Below are 20,641 nucleotides of genomic sequence, written 5' to 3'. Positions count from 1 at the left end.
TGCGGTCTCTATGAGGAACAGATGTTCACGACTTGATAGTGTGCGTCAACCCCCTCTTCTCGCTATCTCCAGTCCCAGCGCTGCCAACTGCCTGAACACACAAACCCGGAGTCAGGGTTTAACCATCAACACGCGCACCTGCGAGGTCCACGCACAGATGTGCACACGCTAACGAAAACCCCACAAATTCACACCAGCGAGGAACTGAACCAGATCTCTGCATGAATGGGATCTCGGTTGTTTTCTCTTAGATTGAATGGTTGATTCCTTCTCTTGATCAAAAAAAAACCTCAGCAAATAGTGTTCAGATTTGCTGCTGAAGATACCAAAGTCTGCGAGCAAAAGTATGAGATTTGAACGAGAATTGATAGATATTGAATGGCTAGGACTGTGTTTCTCGTTCTGATGAACTGATTGATTCTTAAGTCCAGAGATTTGATCTTTTACGAATGAACAAATCTTTGTAGTGCGCCTCCCGTCCAATCACTCGCTTTGTTACTTCTGATATGAAACAAATAAACAATAGCCTACACGTAAAATTATTTTACTTTTCATTTTTTTAAACTTTTTTTTCTCTTCAGCAATAATCTGCCATGTAATGCTGGGTACACACCAAAAGATAATCGGGCTGATTTTGGGCCGATTTCCCCCCTTCCGACAATCCTAGCTATGTCCCGATTATCTTGATGGTTCTACAGATTATTTTATCAGATTTTCCCTTGGTGTGAGGTGTGTTAAGAGTGTCCGAACCTGATCGGAAGAACGTCGGAGCAGCCCCGATCGCGAATCGTAAATATTCAACATGTTTAATATTTACGATCGAGATGTGGGGGGAACCCCGAGGACAAACGCGCGCACGCTCTGGAGATTATCACGTGAAACGAAACAATATCCGATCAGAAAGCGAGATGATGGAAGACACGTGCTGCGTTCCAGTCCACTTTTAGACACGCACTTGCGAACTTCCCTAAGCACTTCCCCTTGGGGGAATCCCTGCCGCCATTTTGAAGTGTGTTCCACTTCGTGAAGTGGACGAGGGAAGGTTATATGGACAGACCCTCGTTCCCTCGATTTTGACCGATGTAAATGCTTCAAATGTACACTTCAGGCACATATGTCCCACAATGCAGTACGATTGTGTCGTCACCACATATCTCGTCTAATCACCACCACACAGACAACTCTATGATATATTAATTATAATTTTTTTAATTTAAAACAACCCAAACACACCTATAAACATTTGGATGCCGCATTAAACAAATTCTTAAAGGGAAACAAATGTAAATTTGTTTCCCTTAGCTCCATAGCTGATTCCAAGTGATCAAGGGCTTAGGACGTTCCAGTTCAGTCCATTGCAGTTTCCGCCAGTAGTGGGCACTCGCAATAACGTACATCCGAGTGAATGAGACGAAGGGAAGTTAGCCTTGTGAGTGAAGGGCATGACAATTTTGGACTGGAATGCAGCAACGGTCATTCTCACACACACACACACTTACAGGAAGCTGAGTGTTAAGGGTTCAGTGAGGTTCTATAGAGGGATTAAATAACTTTTTCTAAAGAGACAATAAATCCAATAAAGAATAAATAAAGACAATAAAGAATGAATATATTTCTGTATAAAATGTTATATATAATGGTAGGTACAATGTTTTTTTTTCACGTGAATTTTCTGTTGCCTATATCACGAAAAAATTGAAGACCGGAAGTACGTCTTTTAGTAGGGATACAGCTCTTCCGGTTAGCTCTTTACAATGGCGGAGTCCGATAGATTCCGCTGGACCAAATCTCTCCGCAACCTGCCTGAAGTCACATATGACGATGTGGTTCGGATGGTAAATGAAAACTCTCAAGTGGAAAAGCGTGAAAGCTGAGGTATGGCTGTCTACGTCCTGACGCAGAGCAACCCGGTACACTACAACAAACGTTCGCCACGTTTCTATGGTAACAGCGAGTTGGACCAATCAGCAGACGTTGCTGCTACGCTTAGGATTGTGGGTAGTGTAGTTTTTTTTTCATAAGATCACGGATAAAACATGTTTTTCTTAAAACAAGGTTGGTTTCATACGAACTTATAGCTTCTACAGGAGCAAAAACCTTCGTTTCACAGCCTCATAGCTCCTGGTCAGATGTACCTCGGATGGTTTAGACATTATGGCTGATAATATAAATCCTTATGGAAAAATACTGTTGACCGGAAGTTCTGAATCCCTACTACGCGTTCCGGAAGCAGGAAGTGTGACATAGGCCTATTTACAAATCACAATTTCTTCCAGCATATCGTCCGCCATGCTTATTCTGAAGTCTCGCGAGATTTTGCGAGATTTCCTGTGTTCACAGTCGAGACTCTGGTTGAAAATCTGTTAGTGTGTGGTGTGCTGTCTTTGTCACATCATGGCACACCACACACTACAGGAGCAAAACGCTTATATCTAGGATTTTTTGTCCTCATGTTTGTGGTCTATCACATTTTGAAAATCTTATAAGATGTAAAAAACGCGAAGAGCACCAGAGGGTTTATATTATAAGTATGATCTTTTAATGTAGTCAGCTCATAGGCCAGCAAAGTGCAACACAGAAAGGACATTTTATATCAAAAACCTGTTGCGCTATGTCGCATTACAAAACACTGTTCATTATCTCTCTCTCTCTCTTCCTCTCCTGTCTCATATCCTCTCTCTGTCAGCATCACCCTGTTGAGAAATGACAACCTCTTCACGCTCACACACACATTTCGTCGTCGCATCTTGTAATCTCTGCGGTTCAGACCAGCGATTGCACTGAAGAAACACGTTGGCGAACACACATCTGCTTCTGCAATGCGCCTTTCTCCGAAAACTGGATGCCTCCATTCCTCGCCTAAGGCCACCGTCTCATTAGATAAAGTCCCTCTCCGAGCTCAAAATAACTTTCATTTACTGCAGTCTGAGCGGGTGACTCAACAGAGCCGGAGCTTCAGTGGGAGAGAACAAAGAGAGAGGACAAAAGAGCCGTGTTTCCCAGTCTTATCTCTTTCCAGCACTCTGGAGCCACGGGAAAGGCTTTATAATGTGCGAGTGAGAAAAAGATCTACCTTACCCATGCTATCTCTTTCTTTTCTGCTTCATTTCTGAAGCGTCATTTCCATACGGACACAATACGCACAAATCAGATGCCAGCATCTTTGCCACTACGTCTACATTAATCCGGATTCGCTCTGGATCGCTGAATCGCTCTCCGTATGCATTTTATTTTTTTTATGACGTTTCAGTGTGGATGAGAAACTTTTTGGAAAACGCTAAACTCACCTCATACTGCGCATGCGTAAACCCTCACAAAAGCTCACTGAGATGATACAGATGGAAAAATACATAATAAAGTTATCGCGCAATTCTTCTGGCAGGATCATTTTATTTATCGAAATATCTCATCATTCACTGAAGCGTCAGGTCGCACTCACTATTATATGTTTGGTCTAAAACTGCTCATGTTTCGCCGCAGGACAGCAGATATGAGTGAATTCTGTCATCTTTGCAGGACTGTGATAGGAAGAGTGTGTGAAGTAACAACAGTGTGAAAGTGAACAGCACATAACAGGCACAATACCGCTATAAACATGTCTATTGGTGCAATATGCATCACATGACTAAACTTCCGTCATCGGTTTTAAATACCTCAGTTTTCCCAGTCCACACTACAACGCGAAAACGGCGTTCTCAAATTGATCCACTTTAGAGAGCGTTTTCAAAAAGCTTTGTTTCTTCAGTGTGAACTGAAGGCCATTTTCAAAAAAACGAAAGCGTATTAGTGTGGAAAGGCCTCTATCTGATGCAGAAAGACTCTTAATGCCACTAGATGAAGGTCAGAGGAATAGAGATACGTCTCATAATGGAGGGGTTTGAAAGCGATCACTCGGAGGAGTGTAGAGAGCATCAACAAAGCCCTAAATGAGCTAGAAAGGAGGACCTGTCAGGCGCTGACATTGACAGGCTGTCTACGAGCGCACCCCCCCATGAGAGCACAGAGCTGTCAATCAAGCTGCTGTCACGGCGATAAGAATCCCATGTTGCACCATTTGCTCCAGTCACTGCAACTCTATAAGGCCAGAAACTCTGCGTAACTGCATGTTGCAATTGCAGTGAGTGTTGTAATCACAGTCCTGTTGTAGATTCTTCCTGTTGCGTTATACACTCTAAAAGTGCTGGGTTCAAATTAAAAACAACCCAATTTTGGGTCGTTTTAGCGTTTTGCATTGATTATGAATGATCATCAACCCCGATTCGGTCAAATCAGCCCAGCTTCTTAACCCAACACTGAGTCGGATAATTTCATATCCGTTTTTCATTGTGTTGGTGTTGTATTGCGCTGTAACTCTTGTGCTGCTATTGAGGTGGGACAGGTTTGGTGGTAAGGTTAAGGTTTAATGTTGGGTTAAGATGTGACTGAAGGTCAACAGTGTCATTATTAAAGTGTTCACAGGAATAACTTATTATAGCTTTAATTACATGCAGTTTTTTTTAAATATAATTTCTATGTAAAATATGATGGATGCACCGATTTTTGGCCGATATCGATAACCAATAATCTTTATATCTGAAAGCCGATAACCGATATATTGGCCGATAAATCTTAATCCAAATTTTTATATCATTTTTGAGAGCCTGATTACAAAAACAAAAGTCTCACCATTAAAATCCATGTCCCAAGCACACAATTATAATGTTCTCATGATAATTTTATGCAGCCGATATGACAGACTTGCGCTGCATGTTGCGCTTTATGTTTTTTCCTTTTTGAAGGGATTCCTATTATATTTCTAGCCATTCAGAACCCTTATGATGAACTGCATCTGCAGTGTCTCAGCTGAAGGAAATATTATTTATCAGCTTTAATATATCGGTCAAATTTTCTTATCAGGCCGATACCTATAACATTCAAAATTAACATATCTCGACCGATATATCGTGCATTCCTAGTATATTAGTACATTGTGTCAACTGATTAATTTTAATATTAGTGCATTGTTGTTAAGACATAAAGTGCCCCTACGTCGTACGTCTTTACCTAACGATGGTAAAGTCACCATCGTTACTATTTGTTTTACTGTGTATCAAAAGATGAGGATGATACAGAGCTGAAATTCAGATATGCTAATGAGCCTTTGGTTTTTGACACTTGCTGTAAGCATTCAACCAATCACAGCAGACCAGTCCATGTGACCAATCAGAGCAGAGGAAGCTCTCAGAAAGGCGGGGTTTAGAGAGACTGAATCCTTGATTGAACCAAATGTGGTGTTGTGCAATGTATATTTATGAGAAAGTTCAAGTGTTTTTTGACCTTGGATGCATGTAAACCTGTTGTAGAAAACCTCAAAACAAAATTAAAAACCTTTAAAATAGCATAATGCTATTTTAATATATGCATTTTAATATAAATAATACCCCATAGAAGTATGTTTCATGCTTAACCCATCCATTTTAACCCTTTCTCTGAAGCTTTAGCCTCACCATAAGACAAAGGCATAGCAGGAGTGTGTGAGTAAGTGTGTGTGGCCATAGACAGACCCGAAAGGTTAGGACAGACAGGGCTATAACTCCTCAGAGAGCCATAAACACTTCATCACGCCCCGGGACAACCAGTTATCCATCTCACAGTCCTACAGACAACCAGAAACCCATCCTGATGAAGACGATGTATGTGAGAGAAAATATAAAAGGATTAGATGCAAAAAGTTTGAACCATATAGAAAATGAGGTTTAACATTGTTGATATCTGTGAGATTCTTTTCCTAAGTGGAGAAATCACAGAAGCATGACTAAAACAAGTTTCTCAGTTTATTACCAGTCTTTGCTAAACCAAGCTCCACCAACACTATTTTTTGTATATATAATATAATCAGTGTATATATATATAAACAGAAGGAACGACCCTATAGGCATCAGAAGGAGTATAGTCGAGCTCTTTAGAGAAAACACCCGGAAAACCCTGCTGTGTGTATAAAATAAAGTTATTTCCCCGTCAAATACTTTTAATACGTTCCCTTGAACTTAAAACTCCAGCCAGTGGATATTACTGAAGCTCTAACCATCTGTTTCACCACAAAGTCGGTGTGTGTTTTCAGGAAGGTGTGTGTTTTCCAGTACAGTAATGCTGTGGTTCGGGGTCAGTCTGAAAACAAACAAACACAATCAGAAAATCTTAGCATGTTTTGATAGTCTTGATCTTTTCATGGAAGATCAAGTTGAATTTTTAATTAGTTTGATAATATTGGGAATAGTCTGGAATAGCTTGTTATTAAGGGCTTTGAGGTTTTTCAGACCTCAAACAGAACATGAGGAGATCAGAAACTTCATACGTCTCACTTCTGAAGTCGTGATTGAATAAAACAGAGATTTTAGAGTGGATTTTTATCATTTAAAATGAAAAACCTTCAATATCACATTGACTGACCCAGCACTGTCGAAAATACAACCCAGCAAATGGGTCAGTGTTTTAATGTTTAAAACCCAACAAGCTGGATAAAAGTAACCCAGCATGTGTTCTGTCCAATATTTACCCAGCGCTGGGTTGTCAAATAACCCAGAAATGGTTGTTTTAATCTCTTTAAACAGATCCCAATGTCTCACACTTGATTTGAGATGTTTTCCCTCACACAGACTGACACATTCAGAATTGAAATGTGCAAATTGCATTTTGGCTGTAGAAAAATCCTCAAATATCTGGGCAGATATTACATGTCCACACCAGAGTTGACCACATATTTCAGTACGGTGGATTAAGAATTACGGGTGTAGAGGATTTATTCCATATCTGTGAGCTGGGTATTAGCTGTCATGAGAAGGAGAGGTGGAGCCGGAGCAATGAGGGCTGGGCTTTTACTGGATTTCTCAAGGCTGAGAGTTTTGATCTAGAGTTGTGTTCAATTCTATTCACTTCACACACATTCACACTGGCACACGCCCACACACACACACATGCTTTTACTCACACGCTTCCCTTAAGTCAATGTAAAGCTCTTTACTTCAGTAATGTGACGTATTTTCAGGTAAAATTAGGAAAATAATGTAGGCTAAATCAGTTTCTAGAACAGATGGACAAGTAGGAGGGGTTGAAATGACAATTTGGAAACGTCACAGATACATTTTATGGATATTTATATATTTTTTAAGTGCACATATAAACTGTTTACAATAAAATAAGGGTAACACTTTACAATGAGGTACATAAATTAGCTGCATTATGCCAGGTTCAGATGACACGATATGGTAAGGTAAACGACAATGAGCGTCGGGACACAAGAATCGATTGTTTTTTTGATTGATTCGTGGAGATATGGAAACAGTTCTCCTGTCTTTATGCTTCCTCGAGGGACGTCCACGAGTGAAAGAAGATGAATGCTGGCGAACGATAGCAGCAACCCGGTGAGAACTGGAATTAGCATTAAGCTAACACGCCGCTTCGGTAGCCATCAATAATTCATAGTTCTGATATAAACACTGATGTCTACGTTAGTGATCAAAGAGGGTAAATCACCTTTTGAAAGTAGTGTGACGCTTCAAATAAAGATTGTATTTAATTACATTGTTACGCCAGTTGGTGGCGACACGTGACTGTTAAAATATGTTTTTGGCATTGAATCATTCATTCAAGAGATTCGTTCAAAAACGCTGATTCATCCAGTAATGAAACAAGTAATGTATTTATGAGTGAGTCATTGAATTATTCACACAACCCAACATTTAAAATGAATTAATTTAAATGATCTATTTAAAAAAAAAAAAAAGACTCCAGCAATGACATTTTGTCAGAACCTCTTGTAAATTACATGTTATTTGGTTTAGTTTACTACTACTCAGAATCGTGATCGTCTATTTAAAAAACAATCGTGAATTTAAAATAAAGTTACCAATATTTATTAATGTTTAATGTTAATTTCAACATTTAATAATACACAATAGAACCAAAAGTTGTGTTAATATTATTTAAACAAACCCGAATTAACATAACAATGAACCGTTGTATTTTTATTACATAATTTTAGCAAAGATTAATAAACTCTGTAACAAATGTTATGTTCATTGTTAGTTAACTAATGAGACCTTATTTGTTAAGTAATACAAATGTGGTACATTTTTTAACTTACAATTGTTTACACTGTAATTATATATTTAAGAACTAATTAATATTAAGTAACTAAATACTTACCATAGGGTTAGGATTAGCATTTGGTTTAGGGTTAGTTGCATGTAATTATGCATAATTTATAGTTATTACTAACCGCATGTAACGTGTAGCATGGAATAAAATATAAAATATATATAAAAAAAAAAACGTTTTTTGTGCGCTTCATTTCTTATAATGGACCACTGTAATAAAATAACCGTGGAATGTGGAAGAAAATCCGTAACAATAACCAGTAATGGATTTATGTCATATTTGTGATTTTATCGGAGTGCTTATAATCTTTCTCAGGCTGACCAAGCAATGGTGTGAGTGAAGGAGCAACGGGGCAGATGTCTCTGTGTACTTTTCTCCAACAGCACTAACTGTGTTTGTTTACATGTCTTTACATCCGTCGTTTCTGAGGGGTGGGGAAGAAAGAAAGGCAGATGTGTGTTTCTCATCAGCTCACCTGCGGTGACACCGCTAAATCCTCCCCTAAAACTGAGTCACAAAAACAGTGAATGGCTAACAGGTGCAGCGATGGTTAAACAGTCAAAAAACGGGGGAATCAACTGAATAAAATGGAGAAGTTGGTCCATTTTTTAGCAGCAGCGGCAGCTGTATTTACTAGAGCTTTTCCGCCAATGCCTCAGAATATGTTCTGCGTTGAAAATTCTGCCCAAACCACAAGAAGAAAAAGTCATATTCATATTCAAATGTCGGTGGAAATGCCATCTCTTATCCATATTCATAAATAGTGCATACGACTGTCACATACAGTGACACTTGAATATTAAAATATCAAGCGCCATTTATTGCAAAACATTTTCATAAAACATTTGTTGTGTGGCTTGGAAATGTGTATGCAGATGCCACTTATTTGCAGTAATATTTGACATTTGTAGTGCACTATATATTGTTTTACCACACAAATAAAACAATATGGATAATTAAAGTCTCTAAATAAATAATTACCGACAATACAGTCATCTTATAAGAAGTCTCAGACACATTCAGTGAACTGATATATGGACACTTATAAATATCAAACTGAGTGCCATTTATTGCAAAACATTTTCATAAAACATTGGTTAGGTTGAAAAAGATAAACCAAATGAAGGCAAAAAGTAGGCTATTTGGATACTATGTTGTCAAATGTTGGAATATGTGTAAAATTTGCTTTAATATTAGAAATTTGTACTGTAGCCTATTGTTTTTACCACACAAATAAAACAGTAGGCTATATGCATAGTAGCAGGCAGTTATATAGCTAAATTAGGCCTACTACTAAAAGTAGGACTATACATCCATCAACAGCCAATGTTTTAGCACATGATGCTCCTGTAAAATGAAATACTCAGTTTGTAACTGTGTTACAAAAACATCATATCCCCCATCTGATGTGAATGGCCTTATCGGGCTTCGGGCACCAGCTGCCTTGCTGTCAATCGCCTGATGAATGCGCGTGTACGTGATATGGGGAAACAGCGGCCCCTAGCGGCGCCTGATCAAAATACATACAAAAACCCGTTTCCCTGACCATCAATAATACTGCTCTCCGGAGAATCAATCTGACATTTTTATCAGAGACAGGGACAGCGCTTATGATCCCTTAAGAATTGCAGAAAATTGTGGGCACATCCTAATTATGTTAATAGCAGGTCTATTAAAAATGTGATATGAATTATATTAGGAATCGTCAATATCAGAAGGGGGTTATGCCGCACAAGGGAGGCAGGCTGTCAGAGAGAGAGAGAGAGAGAGAGAGAGAGAGAGAGAGAGAGAGAGAGAGAGGGGTTAGGAGCGCAGGAGAACGCTTCTCCTCTCCAGATGGTGTTTTAAACGCAGACAGAAGGGTCATTAGACAACAACACACCAGCTTCCAACCACTGACAACAACAAAAATAAACCAAAACGCGAGATGGTGCAGAGCGAGACAACGCGGAATGTGTAGCATCAGTTTAGCCGGGACGCGAATGATGTTTTTAACGGACCGTTTTTTCGAATTCGGTGTGGCGGGAGTTCGCGAAGGACAGTTGGAGTATTAACGGAAAGATCTCCGAAACACTCCCTATCTAAATCGTTTCTTTAGACGAGGACTTTCGGGATTTACCACAGACAATATCCACTACACTTCTACTTGGAGAAAAATGGAGCATCAGTGGCAATATTAAAAAACATATTCTATGTTATTGGAGGGATCGCGGACATCTTCTGTGGAATATGATATAAAATCCACCAAAAACGCGAGATCTGAATCGGAGGACTATTTTTTTTGTGATTTGAGAAATCGAAGCGAACTTTTTTTTTCGCCCGATGCATTTTTACTAAGAAATTTATCAAGATTTTGACATTTGAAAGGAACGTAATACCAAAGTCTCACTACTTTAATACTAAATCTGGGCTGTGTTCTAGCTTTGAATGATATATTTTCGTTCTCTTCAAATTGAATTACCTCATTATTTATTACGAAAGTCAACATCGCGTGCAATCCAAAGGAGTTCAGAACTCTCTATCTTCAGACACTCTTACAAAACGGCATATATGATTTTTATTCATTTTGGAAAGTTCTTGTCTTTTTCAATGAAGATCGAGGCTTAATAATCTCCCTTCTGTTTTTATTTTTCGCGTGGATTATTGTGGCTGCAATTACCTCAGTTTGACTTCGACCTTCAAAAGTAAGTTATGCCTCTGCTTTATTTATCGTTCAATATAAACGACTATTTCTTAAAAAGCCTACATTTCAGTATAGTAGGCTATGGGCTGATAATTCTATATGCCTGTAAAGCTGGATATGTCTTCTAGTACCAAATATAGAAATTAAATGATCAACGTGTGTTCAGGACAGGTACAGTTTTAAATATGAAATACTTGTAAACAATGAGTTATTTCGAATCAAATTAGGTGCCTAATATTATCAATAAATGTTCTATTATCACTAAAATGAATTCGAAACAAAAATTAAATATACATTAAGTCATACAAAATATCTTTCTTAATCTTTCTGTAAATTAGCCTATTCGTTTTAGTCACAGTGTGCAAAAAAAAAAAAAAAAAAAATGCAACCAAAATGTTCATTTAATGGCAAAAAATTCCAACCTCTTTAAACTGCTTCAGTTTGATCTGATCTGTCAGAAATTTGCTCACATGCTGCCTTGTTTAACACATTCTGAAGAGAAAGAGCTTTCATTTATGTTTATTATAATACAATATTTCACTGACAAGCAATCTGGCTGATAACAAAACTACAGCATATTTAAGCTTTAATCTAATGGAAAAGTAGCAGTCATCGGCCTGGCAATCTCTGCACCTGTTCATCTTAAAATGATTAGTCTAGATATGAGCAGAAAAATGAAGATTTGATCTGGTGCATTATGATGAATTGTTCATTGCAACCTTGCCAGCACACCGATGGATGAAACCACAATATGCTCTGTTGCAACATCACTTGTCTTAACTGTCCTTCAGTCCAGCCCAGTCAGCATTGATGCTCCTGCAAACCACCACTTTACTCTTCAATTGACCCCAGTAAAGAGCAGCTGAATTATGAATGAACAGACGGTAATAGTTTTCCCAACAGCTGAATGTCTAAAGGTGAAACCGCACTGTGGCCACAGACTATCCTTAAACATTACCACCAAACAGCTTTTACAGGCAAATATCCCTGCGCACCGACTAAGAGAACGCCATTCATTAATCAAAATGATTCAGTTTGCTTTAATAGAAGAGTCAGTATATGAAGTAAAGACAGATGAGGAGACATTGGTGTTGATATGGAGAACTTGTTTGAGGGTCTTTAGAGTCAGTGTTACTATAAACTGCTAAGCTTACAAGTTAGTCAACTTTTTTTTTTTTTAAGACCGTTCATAATAAGTCAGCTACATAAAAATGTAGATTGCTCTAAATTAACACTGAAAAGTAACTAACTGATAGTTGATCATACTAGTTCTTAAAGGGACAGTTCACTCAAAAATAAAAATGTTGTCATCATTTACTCACCCTTATGTTGTTCAAGACCTGTATGAGTGTCTTTCTTATGCTGAACACAAAAGAAGAAATGTTGTTAACCAAACAGTTAGCCATTGACTTCCATAGTTTTATTTTTCCTATCATTAACTGTCTGGCCACTGACATTCTTTAAAATATCTTCTTTTTAGTTAAACAGAAGAAAGAAACTCAAACAGGTTTGGAACAACATAAATGATGACAGAATTCAAATGTTTGGGTGAACTGTCCCTTTAAGACTCAGTCTTAACATAATGGCTGTGTTTATGCAAATTGTTGACAAAAGCTAAATACATATGCTTAAAACAGTAAAAACAAGTATGCACCAAAATTCACATGCACAAACAAACAATTATGCACCAAAATCATTTACTTTTATGCACACTGAGTACTTCATGATTTGCACTCATTGTGAATCTAGTTTAGTACAAAAAAAAAGTGCAATGCAAACTGTCAGTGCAACACTCGGCACGGATCTGCAGTGAGAACTCACTTGTGCTGTCGTGTGGAAGGTGTCAGCTTCTGTGTGGCAGAGATCTTAGGTTTACTCTACTAGTGTACAGGACAGCTGTTTTCAGGTTAGGAGAGTGTGTCCTTGTGGCAGTGACTGCAATGAGAGCAGGGACATGGTGTGCACTGGAGGTAATTATTGTAATTTGAGTGCGGGTGCAGGTGAAGTTTGCCGTCTCGTAATTAACGAGAGGAGCAGATGGCGGTGGGCGGGAGATGGTGTCGGCAGACGGCCGGTAAAGGGGGGAGGGAGAGAACGAGAGAACGAGGGGTCAGCCTGCGATCAGTATAAGCACCTGATCGGCTAGGTAGCCTGACTGTCACCTGCGAGAAAGACCTTCACGTGGCGGGAAAAAAATTCTGTTAAATTTACGGTAAAAAAAAAAAACGGCAGCTGTGGTTGCCAGCAATTTACCGTGAAAAACTACATTTGAGGTTTTACAGACTTATTATCTGACTTATTTTACAGATTTCACTATCTGATATAATCACCTGTGAGAAAGACCTTGCTAACACAACACGTGACGCAGAAAAAATACTGTTAAATTTACGGTAAAAAAAAAAACTGCAGCTGTGATTGCCAGAAATTTACCGTAAAAAATACGGTAGCAACATTTAAGGTTTTACAGACTTAACTTAAATCTACAGTAAAAAAAGAAAACGTATTTCATTATCTGATATAATCACCTGTAAGGTTCGTTAGTTAACTAGTCATTAGTTAAGATTGTGATGTGCTGGGGACATAAAAAGGGCTTTTGCGTTCATAATGTTGGTACACTGGTTCGAATCTGGCATGCAGCATATCCTGATCCCATTTCCGTTAAATAGAGCGACATAAGATATGTTTCCATCCACCTTATTTTTTTTGTGTGTGCACATTTTGAATTGCATAAAAAAACAATGCAAATAAATTCTAAAAATGCGCTTAAAAAGTCAATTGAGGCGGATACATTTTTTATCCGATGAGCAAAAAATACAATGGAAACACATTTACAGAATAAATCCCTCAATGTGCATCAAGAAACATTAAGGCTGTGATTGGATAACTGGAGTAACCAGCGGACCAATGGCATTGCAGCATCTCAAATGTTGGGTTTGGTGTTTCTGAAACTACGGAGTCAAAGTGTGTGATCAGAAAGATTTGGTGTAATTCCCTCCAGAAGCGTCTCACACGAGTGTGTTCCCGAACGCCAGCATCCGAACGCAAGAGAACACGACAGCGTTTACTGTGTTTCGTCTGACGCTCTGAGACACACTCGTTTATGATGGAGGGAAAAAGAGCCAGGTTAAAGTAATGTACAAGATTACACACTCATCCTAATTCCCATAATGCATTGTGCGGTCGTGGGGATGGCCGCAAGCTTTACAAGAGAGGTGTTTGAACCTGTTTTGTTTATTTGTCGACGTCTTTAGAAGAGCTCAGTGGAGATTATCCTGGTCATTAGCTGCCACAGAGAGCACTTATGTGTCACTTATGTCCTGGTGTGAGGAAATGAATCTCAGACTGGGTTAAAGACCCCCCCCCCCCTTCCAAAGTTGCATGAATTGAAAGGAATGCCACACTGCATGAAATAAAAAATCCATAATTTCACAGTGTGCACCACAAAATCAATGGGATACAGGAAGAGTTTAGAGGCAAAAGTGGCACAAATCTGATTCAAAACAGTGTGAACAGCACAAAGCACACATAATCTGATCTTTTCTGATTTAGACTACATGCATATATGGTCCTGAATCAGATGTCTGATGTTTTGCAGTGCAACATTTACATCACTCTAGATCGACAACTCTACGCTCCAAAAGACTTTACATACAGGGAGTTCTTTGGTCACTTGGGTTAATATGGAAGACGGCAGTGAGGTTAGTTATAGAACTTATAAGTATTACGGTGACGCTCTATACAAGGGCAAACTTGAGGGAAAACTATATGAGAAAAACCTTGTCCCCCGTCCTGAGATTTGAGATCGACAACTCTACGCTGATGGGAGTCGCTCCAAAGACTTTAAACACTGCTAGTTCTTTGGTCACTTGAAATTCGCTGGCTTCTGCGGCACATCAACGTATAAATGAATGTGGACTTCATTGGATTCCATGTTGCCTTCCGTATGACTGCGTGCCATCTTTGTTATTATTCTTTTGCACATGCAGATCAGTTCAGGACTGTGACTAGTTATATCAGAATCTGATATTGGCCACATAATGTGAACAGCCAAACAATTAAGGGTAGGATTTCAAACAGATGTAGCTTGAAAAGTTTCATGTGATTTTTTTGCTGTTCACATTAGCTAATTCTGATCTGATTTCAATCAGATATGCACAAAAATCGAATTGACAGTCTGAACGTAGCCACTCGCTCAGTCCATATTTAACATCTAATGAATGTCATATTTGATCGGCCTCCTAGAGTCTCAGTACCTACTCACGGGTGAAGGCTGTATAAATCCGACTGTTATGGCAAATTGCCCCATCCGGTCATCATACAGTGCCGACCCCGGGCTCCCAGCGGGAGTGCCAGTGAGAGGGAGCAGCAGGGATGGGCTAGGGGGGCAATTGCCATAGTTTTAGCCCTGTTTATCCCTCCAAACAGTGGGAAAGACGGCGACGGTGCGGTGAGCACATGTGTTTGACATTACTGTGACATGGCGTCCTCTTTCGGGAGAAGGAGAATGTCAGAGAGCAGTGGAGCCGGCCAGCTTCCAAACATCTGGAGTAACAAAAACACATTTAAGCCACATTGTAGGAGTGGGGAGTTCACTCTGAGAGAAAACCACATCACTCTCAGAGACACTCGCTCTACTTGTCTTTCCTTTGCCCATTTGTTCTCACAAGAAATGGTGTTGTCCTATCTTAAAAACATAATTAGTCAGCTTTATAAAAGATTGCATGTAAAATAGACTATCGGCATTAAGTCTGGTCCACTCTAGGCTTTTGTGGCCGAGACCCGCCCACTTAGACAGGAAGAGACTGTCTGATTGACATGTGAAGTAACCAATCACATGTTTAAGAGGGGGTAAATCTGAAATCTCCAAAACTGAATATACAAATGTGCTCAAGGGTTTAGTTTAATTGGTGTTAAAGGTGCAGTAAGCGATTTCTGAAAAATGCTGTTGAAAGTGGATCGGCGAGCAGCACAACACACTTGTAGCCAATCAGCAGTAGGGGGCGTGTCTACTCATGATGGGGAAGGAGAGAGAGAGCCAATCAGCAGTGGGAGGTGTGTCCACTCATGATAGGGAAGGAGAGAGAGAGCCAATCAGCAGTGGGGGGCGTGTCCACTCATGATGGGGAAGGAGAGAGTGAGCCAATCAGCAGTAGGGGGCGTGTCGGCCCATTATGTGGTGGAGAGAGAGTGAGCAAGAGGGAGATTTGATGAAAGATTGTAGAAAGAGAGATGGCTGAGAGACATTACAAAAGAGGAAAGCATTTTTGTTCTTCCTTGTCGTTCGTTCGTCATCTTTGCTTAATTTTTCACAAAGCATTATTTTGCCTTACTTCAGCTATGATAAAGACACATCCAAAAGACACACATGCATTGTGTTTCCTGCATTTTGGGGGCGGAGAAATGAAGGGAGGGGGCGTGTTTGTTTGGGTTGATTTCAAATATCAACAGTGTTCAATAACAATTTGCTTACTGCACCTTTAAGTGCCTTGCATATCTTTAATTAATGCTAAGTTCGCAAACTCTGCCAAAAACAGCAGTTAGATCTTGAAGCCCACATTGTCTCCCATCAGACTTACAGAAATCTATCAGCCAATCAGGTTAAAGCTTACATTTTTAGAAAGCTCTCGTCAGAGATACGGACACATTTCTCAAAGAAATAAGAGACTGCTCAGGCTGATGTTGCAAGATTGTTGGATCCTCATTTCTCTGTAATGAAAAACAGACGTGATCTGGTCAAACTGGGGACATTGTAAACCTCTTTGAGAAATGGCTCCCATTATGATTCGGCTTGTTTTGTTTGGATGATAAGCAAACTCTTGGTAAATAAGAAGGTGGGGTTGGGGGGAAGAGAGGAGGATAAAAGGATAAGTTGCCAGCGGAAGTATGGCTGAGAGACAGGGCACCAGCTGGAGTAATCCCTGCTGTAGAAGGGTTTATTAATCAAACAGTGTGGAAGTTCATATCAGCGCTCCTGTCTGTGATAAAGCTAGTTCCTCTCTCGCCCTCAGCCAGTTAGTTATCACACAGTTCTGAGTGGTAACTACAGATGAAGTTCAGTTATTAAGCCCTCACACACACATACAATTCTCCTCACAATGATGTTAAAGAATTGAGAAGGGGCTCTGGGCTGGATTGGGACCGGGAGACGTACGATGTAGCGTATTTTCACAAATTAAAGCAGCCGTTATCTCACGGAAACAGAAGCAGAGCGCCGGACTATCCTGTCATTCTTGAAATGGGTTTGAGCTGAATTTCACTGCGGCTCCAGTCTCTTACGAAGACCTTAATCTAACGCAGAGGTCTTCTCTGATCAGTTATTGTTCCACAACCAGGGATCCAGCAGAAGGAAGTTTAATTTCCATACAAAAAAAAGGAATGTTTTCAAAGCAAATGGAATTGGGAGAAACATTTTTTTGTTGATACCAGAATGTTCCAGTTGGAGGAGGGAAGGGGGGGGGGGTACTTTTAAGAGGATATTCCTATGGAAATTAATACAAATTCGTGCAGAGACTTTATAGTATCAAAAGTGTCTATTAAAAGGGGAGGGGAAAAGCTGAATTGATCCCCACTGAGGACACAGCATGACCGAGAGAGAAAGACAAGGACAGGGAATTAATTATTATATTCTTGGCATATTTAGCATATTTAGGCATTATTAACAGTGCGCCTATGTAGCCTGCTCACTTGTATATTAATTAATATTTATATTTTATCTACAGTTTATTAGGGATGCACAATATATCGGCCACCATATCGGTACCGGCTGATTTATGTTAATTTTTAATGTCATTGTTATCGGCCCGATAAGAACATTTGGCTGATATATTAAAAGTGATAAATAATGTATTATTTCTTTCAGCTGAGACACTTCAGAGGCGCACTGTTCAACATGATGGGTTTTGAATTGCTTGAAATATGAATGGAATCACTTCAAAAAAGGAAAATACAGTAAAGTGCAACGTGAAAGTGAATGAATGAAAGGCTACATAAAATGAAAATAAGAAAATAATTATAATTGTGTGCTTGGGACATGGATTAAATGGTGAGGATCACTGTACCATTACTGCTTCAATAATTTCATAGAAGAAGAGAATATTAATCAATATACACTCTAGATAGATAACTTTGGTTATGTATATGTTTATGTGATTTTGAGTTGAGCAGGTTATAGCCTTTTGTGCTCCATAAATCAGCAAGCTGTAATGACGCAAGAGCCAAAGCAAACAAGAGCAGTACTAGGCTACAGCTGGCCATAGCCTAAGAGAACGAGAGAGCGAGAGAGAGTGAATACAGTGGAGAGACAGCAGCTGTCAGGCCCGAATCGTGCACCTGTCTCACAGGAAGAGTCGGGCCACTATTTCCTGGATACGCCTCCTACGCCAAACACTTCTGCTGTTTTCTCAGAGAATATACGAGGGAGAGAGAAAAAAAGAGCTAGTTATCCGAGTCAAGGAGTTAGGGTGAAAAAAGGAAGTCAGTTGCTAGCAGAGCCATATCCTGACTTATGGCCGAGACTTTTCGAATTAAATACTAGCAGTACTGTACAAAACATCATGGGAATCAGTGCACTGCATTCAACTGTAAACATCTCAAGTTAAAGATATCCTACATTGTTGCCTCATGACACATTTGGCAGTCTAATCAAATAACGAGCCAGTGAGGTAACGGCTGATGGCATGAGGGTACAGCATTTCACATATTATTGTGGAATTTTGATGGATGTAGACAGTCGTTTTGGTTTTTACTGTAAAAATAATAGGCGAACTATGGTACAATGCTACGTGGCCCACACTACCACTCTTTCCACTCATTGCATGTTCATCCTTCTCCCAGGTAATAGTCGTCCATGTGACAGGATGTGACATCACTTCTAGCGCAGTAACAGATGGTGAGCATGGTAGCCTGGCGTTATAGCCAATCTTGTTTTTCTTCCAGTCATGTGAGCAGGAGATCTGCAGTGTGTGTGTGTGTGTGTGTGTGTGTGTGTGTACTGGCCCTGTGTGTTTTGCTTGGCACGCGTCCTCTTTGTTTGTTAGGATTGTCAAGGCGGGTCCTCTGGAGGGCTTCTGTGTCTAATTCCCCAGCCGCCCCTCACGCTGCCTGTATGCAATTAACAGAGTAATTAAAAGCTTGATGAGCTAATTGGTGTTGGGTGAAGCTGCAGGTGTTTTGATTGGGGAGCTTGTTTGTGGAAGTGCGGAGAGCAAACAGATTCCTGTCATAGATCATTTTGTCTCTTTTTTTCCATACTATAAAAGTAATACATGAGTTGAGGGAAAGCGAAGCTATTATAATTATTTATCAGCCTTGATGGGAAAACTGCAATCGTTCCATAACGATCGTTCCTGTAGGGCTGAAGGACAAGCATGTCTTATTATTTGTCCAAGCATTAATAAAACATTATGGCTCTCCTAGAAGAACAAAACTGTTTCATTCTTTTGTGTAGCTTAATGTTGTTTCCAGCATCAACCAAACTCTCTCTCTCTCTCTCTGAAAGATGATGTTTAATGTAAAGAATTACGAGGCCAGTGAGATTCTACAGTTGGTCCATAAACCAATAGAAACCTCATTGCTTGTTGTGTTGGCATCTGCCAGTTGATGACAGAGATAATGTCATTTAACAGCGATGTGCAACAAGACATCTTGTCAGCCCAGAGTGTATGCCTAATTCATACAGTCTTTCACTTTCTTCCTCGTCTTTTACACATTTATTTTATCTTCCCCTCTCACTAAAGAACTCTGTGTCTTTGAATATCAGTTGACAGATGTGTTGGTGATGGCTGCATGCCTGCATTACTCTTGGTCCCCAGATGTCTGAGCTGAGGACGTGTGTGTGTGTGTGTGTGTGTGTGTGTGTGTGTGTGTGTGTGTGTGTGCTTGTGACAGTTATTGTTGTTCAGGTGTGTGAGCTTGAGCTCTGAACAACGACAGACACCGTGACCACCGCCTAAAGCACGACGGTTACTTCAGGCAGCAAAGGAAACAACTACAAACGCAACAAGTCCACAGAAGGGTGGAGGGACACGAGAGTCAGAAACGAGTCTTGGACTGTGAAACGGAGAGATTCTTCACACTGAAAAACCCCAGACCACTTGCATGAAGCTAAACAACAAGCACCTTCTTGTAAATTTGCTCTTGAATGTTCCTTACTCATGCAGAAGTGGCCAAACACTCATCTCTGCATCTCGACTGGTGCCCAGCGCTGTCCTAACACACTCCAGATGGACCGAGCTGGGGAGTTGTTCTTGGCACGTCCCGGCTCGGCTGAATGTCACAAATACTTTCCTTTATTTAGGAATGGCTAAGGCCGGGCGGCTGAAGAGAGGATAGGAGGGAGTAGGGTAGAGAGAAGCTCAGCAACATCTGGGTTTTATTAGCAGCCATTGGGAGAAATCTGAAAAGGAAGTTTTTTTCTTTCTTGCCTTTTTGGGTAGTGCTGGACTTTCCAGAGTCCTGACCACTGATTACACCCTCCCTGCGGAGAACAGATGGCATTGAGACTTAAGTACAATTTGATCAATAAATCAAAATAAAATCCGAGAACGTATAAGAGCTAATCTAGCTTGTGTTTTGGATGCTGCTTCATAGCATGAGATCCTGATGTCCCAGTTTTCTCAACTTGCCTAACCAGCCAGAATTCCTAGACCAGTTTTACCAGCTTTATTCGGGGTGTTTAAGCTGGTCCATCAACATGCACCAAATCAGCATAAACCAGCATGGACCAGCAAGATAAGAGGAAGCCCCCCTGAAGTAGACCATGACTTTATTTTGAAGGACATGTTCCTGAATCAGCATCCTTGTTGGTCAGTGGGGTCAAGGTTT

At 39.9% G+C, this 20,641-nt stretch overlaps 1 protein-coding gene across 10 annotated transcripts in view; it reads left to right on the top strand.

The window, feature by feature from the left end:
- cbfa2t3 (CBFA2/RUNX1 partner transcriptional co-repressor 3) overlaps nt 1-20,641 on the top strand; it is a 74,521-nt gene that overhangs the window by 13,007 nt on the left and 40,873 nt on the right. For 2 of the 10 annotated variants that reach the window (XM_081358795.1, XM_081358801.1), the window contains exon 1: nt 9,918-10,820. The exons of 5 other annotated variants lie outside the window; for them this stretch is intronic. The gene's annotated coding sequence lies outside the window, so the exon portion shown is untranslated. Of the gene's footprint in view, nt 1-9,903; nt 10,821-18,657; nt 18,708-20,641 lie in introns of those variants that run through there. 3 more of the 10 variants (XR_014029636.1, XM_081358799.1, XM_081358800.1) reach the window with 3 other exon arrangements.

This window comes from Scardinius erythrophthalmus (assembly GCF_964197995.2).
Source record: "Scardinius erythrophthalmus genome assembly, chromosome: 2".
NCBI lineage: Eukaryota > Metazoa > Chordata > Actinopteri > Cypriniformes > Leuciscidae > Scardinius > Scardinius erythrophthalmus.
The sequence above is the reverse complement of the archived record's forward strand: the minus strand, read 5'-3'. Positions and strand labels throughout refer to the sequence as shown.